Raw genomic sequence first — 5,858 nt, forward strand, 5'->3', positions numbered from 1 at the left:
CTCTCAACGTCCCTGAAGTGCTGTTTCCATTTGCAGATGTTCTGTGCAGCGGCAGAGGACTCAGCTGGGCTGTTGGGGTGATTCAGTTATGGGGCTGGAGGGCAGGCAGTACTAGGTAGCTTGGGAACCACTCCCCTACGTAGGCCCATAATCGACGGTGGGTTGTTCAAGCTACATAGAAATCTGATATTCAAAGAGAGTTTGGAATGTAAAAACCCCGATGCCCCAAGTCAGGATTTCTTCTGGATTCCTATTGCCGTGTGCTCTGGGCCCGATCCTGCCAGGGGCTGAGTGAGAAGAGACCCCACGGAATATCCGTGACTAGTTCCCAACTCGCCTCATGTTTATTTGCTCCTGGAAATTGAACCAGCAAATGCATTTTCAAAGGTTTCATTCTCTGGCTCGATTGTGAAGGCAGGAATTCAGAGCTGCGCTGCTTGGTGGTAACAGGTCCTATAGGGCATATTTCTGTTTCCTGACTGGCTGAGGGCTCCAGCACTTCTGCCCTGTAGATACCTCTTAGAGTTACAGGACTACCTGCATCTCTGCCCTCTCTCTGGTCTCCAAGTGCCAGATGTCAGGCCTCATAACCTTCCCTCTCATGGGGTGGAATCCCGTGATCCTCCCATCCTCAGACTGGGCCCTTGGCTACAACACACTCTGGGGGGACTGTGATTGCCCAGCAGGTCCCAGTGGGTTCAGCACCTGTGGTTCTTCCACTTTATGACCATGTGACTAATGCTGAGATGAGTGACCAGCCAGCCTTCTTGAACCAAAATACTGTTTGATCTGAACAGACGGAATGAAGCGTAACATGGGAGAATAGGATGGTTTTCCAAGAACAGTCTGTACACGTCTCTGACTCCAAGTCCTCCCCTCTGATGCAGACACAGGCAGGCCAAGGGCCTTCAGATTTCCCCAGCGGTGTCTGTCCTTGCAGTCTGAAGAGCTTCTCAGCAAAAGCTGCCCCATCTCTGCACAGACTCCCAGCGCTGGCAAAACAAGCTATGTAACATGGCTGGAGCCCAGGAAATAGGCTCTTCACAACGTGTAGCTCCAGTGTTGTCTCTCAACGTCCCTGAAGTGCTGACTGAGCGATGGCTTTTCTTGATCTGTGCCTTCCCATCCTGTTTGTTTTCCAGCAGCCTGATATTGAACTAAGGAGAGCCAAACTGGTTACACCTAATAAAGCCATAACATAAACATCCCAAAAGTTAACCCAATATAGCTCTACAGCAAACATCCCAACAACTGGGCTTAACAGACACATTCAGTTTGGCAGCTCAGCTCCATGTCTGTCCCAATGCCGTTCCCGGGTGCTACAGATTTTATTGATACAGGACAGAGACAGTCAGAGAGAGCAATAAACTACCTTCCTGTGGGAAACGAAGTTCCATTTCTATGAATACTCATGCATTTGACTTTCAAATCCACGTTCTGCAAACCATCATTCTGCCTGAATAACAGGTGCTGGGGTTACTAAGTACTAGAGAGTGAGAGCTCAGGGAATGAATTTTTTTATACTGATCCAATGCCTGTTACCACACCAGATACAGGCTACAGACTGACAGAACAGAACTTGAGGAGAACCAGTCAGCTACTAACCCAGGGACAGAGGAACCACTAGACTTCTGTTTGCTGACAGGTGACTGAATGAGGGCTGAGACACTGTGATCTTCTCAGGTTCTGAAGAAATCCAGGTGACAGACACTACATTTTAAGTCCCACTGTAACCTGAGAAATCACCTCTGAAAGAAGATCGGAGTGGAAGGACTGGGCTGACAGGTGTGTACTTAAATACAGATATGTAAATGTTATGTCAACATTTTTAATTGTAATACAAATTTTACACATCAAACTTTCATGACATGAAGGTATATCGAAAGCCAGCAGCACAGTTGTTAGAATCTCTAAAGGAAGGAGCAGTGGTAACTTTACTGCTTAATGGATTTTGCTTTAGAAAGTATTTCAGAAATACTCCACATACTATTTGGAAAAGGTTTTATGCTATAAACTCCTTATTCTGTGAATCATAGATGAATAGGGTTGGGAGATCTCAGGAGGTTATCTAGTCCAACCCCCTGCTCAAAGCAGGACCAACCCCAATTAAATTATCCCAGCCACGACTTTGTGGAGCCGGGTCTTAAAAACCTGTATGGATGGAGATTCCACCACCTCCCTAGGTAACCCATTCCAGTGCTTCACCACCCTACTAGTGAAGTATGGTTTCCTAATAGCCAACCTAGACCTCCCCTACTGCAAATTGAGACATTTGCTCCTTGCTCTGTCATTTGCCAACACTGAGAACAGCCAAACTCCATTCTCTTTGGAAGACCTGAGAAAAAGACCGTTGGTCTGTGTTTCAGCAAAGAATAGGGCAGAGGTGAAGGAAAGTGGAGTGTAATATTGGTTGTATTTAATTATCACCTTACACGAGCATGGCTGAAGTAACTTGCACACTGAAGAGGATATTACTGCAAACCTACTGTTTGCACTATTCATACATTTGTGATGCCAACCCTTTCTCTGCCCAAATGAAGTAACTGTCCTTGTTAGCTTGTATCTTTGCAGATACCTACAGACCCTTGGGCGGGGAGAGGGAGCAGTTTCTCTAAAGATGAAAAGAAACCTGTAGGATGATCAGACTTTCTGGATTTAGTCAATGTTGGCCAGGCAACGTACTTCAGCTTCTCCTGGAGAGATTCTTGGGGGTCAGAGTGTATCACCAGGAGAATTTGTTGAGGGAAAATGAATAGAGCCTGGTTCTTATCGAATTTACACATGTAAATCTGGAGTGACACAGTTAAATTCAAGTTATTGAATTCAGAACATGGACTTGGCAATTTTTCCCATGTGCTGAAAAGAGGCAGTGGCATAATTTGGACTCTCAGGAATGGAGAAAATAATTATATATATATATAAAATGAGAAAATGAAACACATTTACAAATATCTCCAATGCCGCACAGATAAATATACATGTCATTTTACAATGGGCCACACTCAGAAGAGGAGGGCCAGAAAGGGTGTCTGTGGGAAGGTCACAATTGTAAAATCACACAGTGCTGAAGTAGGCTGCGGAACTCCCAGCCACAGGATATGAATGGAGCAAAGAGCTTAGCAGGATTCATAGAGGGACTGGGTGTTTATACGGGTAACCAGAAAATCCAAATACACTAGTAAGGACTGATTTGAAAAGGCTTTCGAATTCCTTTAAGAATTCCTGATTTACACCGAAAAATATCTCTAACTAGTGGGTGTCAGGGGGAATCTTTGAGAGCAGGTTATCTCAGAACTGCCTATTGCAGGTCTCCTTCCACCTTCCTCTGAAGAATGTGGAACTGGCCAGTGGATACTCGGTTAGATGGGCTACGGATCTGATCCAGTCTGGAAATGTCTATCTTGCTATCGGTGGTGTAAATCCAAGACTTGGTTTTTGCTAATGTTTCTTTAGCTCCGGGGAGTCTCTAGACTTGTACTAAGAGCAGAAAGATGTCTCGTTAAATAACACCCAGTTTCCTTTTCTTTTTTCTTGCAGGAAGGAAAGTTCAAAGCTTCTTGGATCTCCCCAGTATATAATGTCAGCCATCAATGACACCAAATTCAAATTCACAGTGTTCCTTCTCACCGGGATACCTGGGCAGGAACACATCCACAATCTCTGGATCTCGCTTCCATTCTGCTTAATGTATGTTATTTCAATATTAGGAAATTCATTCATTCTGTTCATTATAAAAACAGATCCAAGCCTCCATGAGCCTATGTATATTTTCCTTTCCATGTTGGGCTTCACAGACCTTGGCTTATTGATAGCCACCATGCCGACGATATTGGGCATATTCTTGTTTAATTCTAGGGAGATCAGTTTGGATGCCTGTTTCGGCCAGTTATTTTTTATACAGTCACTTCATTGCATTGAATCTTCCGTGCTCTTGTTGATGGCCTTTGACCGCTTCATAGCAATCCGTGATCCGCTCAGATATGCCTCCATCTTAACCCTGCCGAGAATAGCCAAGATGGGACTGGTGTGTGTTCTAAGAGGGGTGGCCGTAATGCTCCCACTCCCCCTTCTCCTGAAACGGTTCCAATACTGTCGAGTGAATGTCCTCTCCCATTCTTACTGCATGGACCAGGAGGTCATGATGTTGGCTTGTTCGGATATCAGTGTCAACAATATCTATGGCTTGTTTATTACAGTCATAATTTTGGTGTTGGACTCGCTGCTTATCTTCCTCTCTTATGTGATGATCCTCAAAACAGTGCTGAGCATCGCGTCCCACAAGGAGTTCCTCAGGGCCCTGAACACCTGTGTCGCCCACCTCTGTGCTGTCCTGCTTTTCTACACTCCAGAGTTAAGCCTGACTTTGATACACAGATTCGGGAATGGCTCTTCTCCCTTGCTTCAGATCGTCCTGGGCTACGTCAACCTGCTGGTCCCTCCTCTGATTAACCCAATAGTGTACAGCGTGAAAAGCAAACACCTTCGTTCGAGGATAATCAGGGTGTTCGTGAAGTGAAGGGTCAGTTTATCACCCGGCCCCAGTGCTGATAGCATACGATGAAAGAAACATGGGACACGTCAACTTATTCCATCCTGGACCCTTCTATCTGTGATGACATGACCTACTGATCTCCACTCTGTACAGACAGGTTCAGATGGAGTCTAAGGCCTGAAGCAATGTTATAGGGGTTGTTTCCACTCACTGTTGAGGGAGGACAGTAGTGCACTGGGGAAAGGAGACCAAGGCCGGCAGCAGCATTTACAATGGGACTGTGTTTGTGGAAAGCCAGGGAACCGGTAGGATGTTGGCCCATAAAGAACCATATCAGTGTCTGCTCCAACCTCAGAATTCCTGACAATACTCTCAATAAAGAGAAGGGAGGTGGATGTTGTTTCCCATTGCACCTGGCCTGTCAATGTCCCGTCCTTGGTTAAACATCCTTGGGCCATGAAAAAAGCTGCAGAGCTGTTCTGCAGTCACAGTCCTGGCCCTTCCTTAGCACTCTGGGTGCTGTGTGATCCATGGGGGCTGCATCAGCTGTTGTCAGGTGCTGTTCAAGGGGCATGGACACTCACCCTTCCCCCACCCCTTCAGCCAGGTGCTTGTGACTGAGTCATACCAGAGACATCATTAATGCAGGAGCTGCAAGAGAAGCCATTCAGTCAACCCCCTCCTCATCACCACCGTTGGTGGCTCTGCACACAGCACACCTCCTGAGGTCACTCCACATGGAAGCAGAGCGGAACTGGCTGTGTGAGTGAGGGTCTGACACACAGGCAAGAGACTCAGGCCCATATTCCCCTCCCCTCCGTTTCTGCTGCCCGAACAATGCAAAGGGGTAGAATAGGGCCTCAGCTCCCCAACAGAGTCATGGCTATCTCCTGTCCCAGTTCAGCCCACTCAGTGTAAGGTGACCCCCTTCTCAAAAGGAAAAAGCAGGACAAATGCAGGAGCCCTACCCCCTCCATGGCTTCACCCCTGGTGCTCTTTTTCCCCCTGAACTCCCACCTCCTGTTCCTTCTCTTCCCCCAAACCCTACCCTCTGACTAGGCCGGATCTCAGAGCCAGGCCATGGTAAAAGTCCAGGGAGGAAGCGCCACTCTGGGAAACCCCAGACCCTCCACTTGCCCCATTCAGGGGATGTGGCCTTGGGGGAAAGACGAGCAGGGTGGGACCTCATAACGAGGGGGCACTAAGGACCTCAGCCCCCCAACAGTGAAAAGAGTGGCTGTGCCCATGAGCAGATACGGATTGGCACTCTAGGAAATTCGGGACAAACGCTGTTCCAGAGTCTTTAAGCCCACACTGGGACTCTGCATTTTGGGACTCTCTTCCTCAATTAGAATCATAGAATCAT

General features: G+C 47.1%; 1 pseudogene; it reads left to right on the forward strand.

The window, feature by feature from the left end:
• The first annotated feature begins 2,617 nt into the window (after positions 1-2,617).
• Positions 2,618-4,543, forward strand: LOC117872189 (annotated as a pseudogene).
• The last annotated feature ends 1,315 nt before the right edge of the window (positions 4,544-5,858 follow it).

Source organism: Trachemys scripta, chromosome 1 (assembly GCF_013100865.1).
Source record: "Trachemys scripta elegans isolate TJP31775 chromosome 1, CAS_Tse_1.0, whole genome shotgun sequence".
Lineage (NCBI taxonomy): Eukaryota > Metazoa > Chordata > Testudines > Emydidae > Trachemys > Trachemys scripta.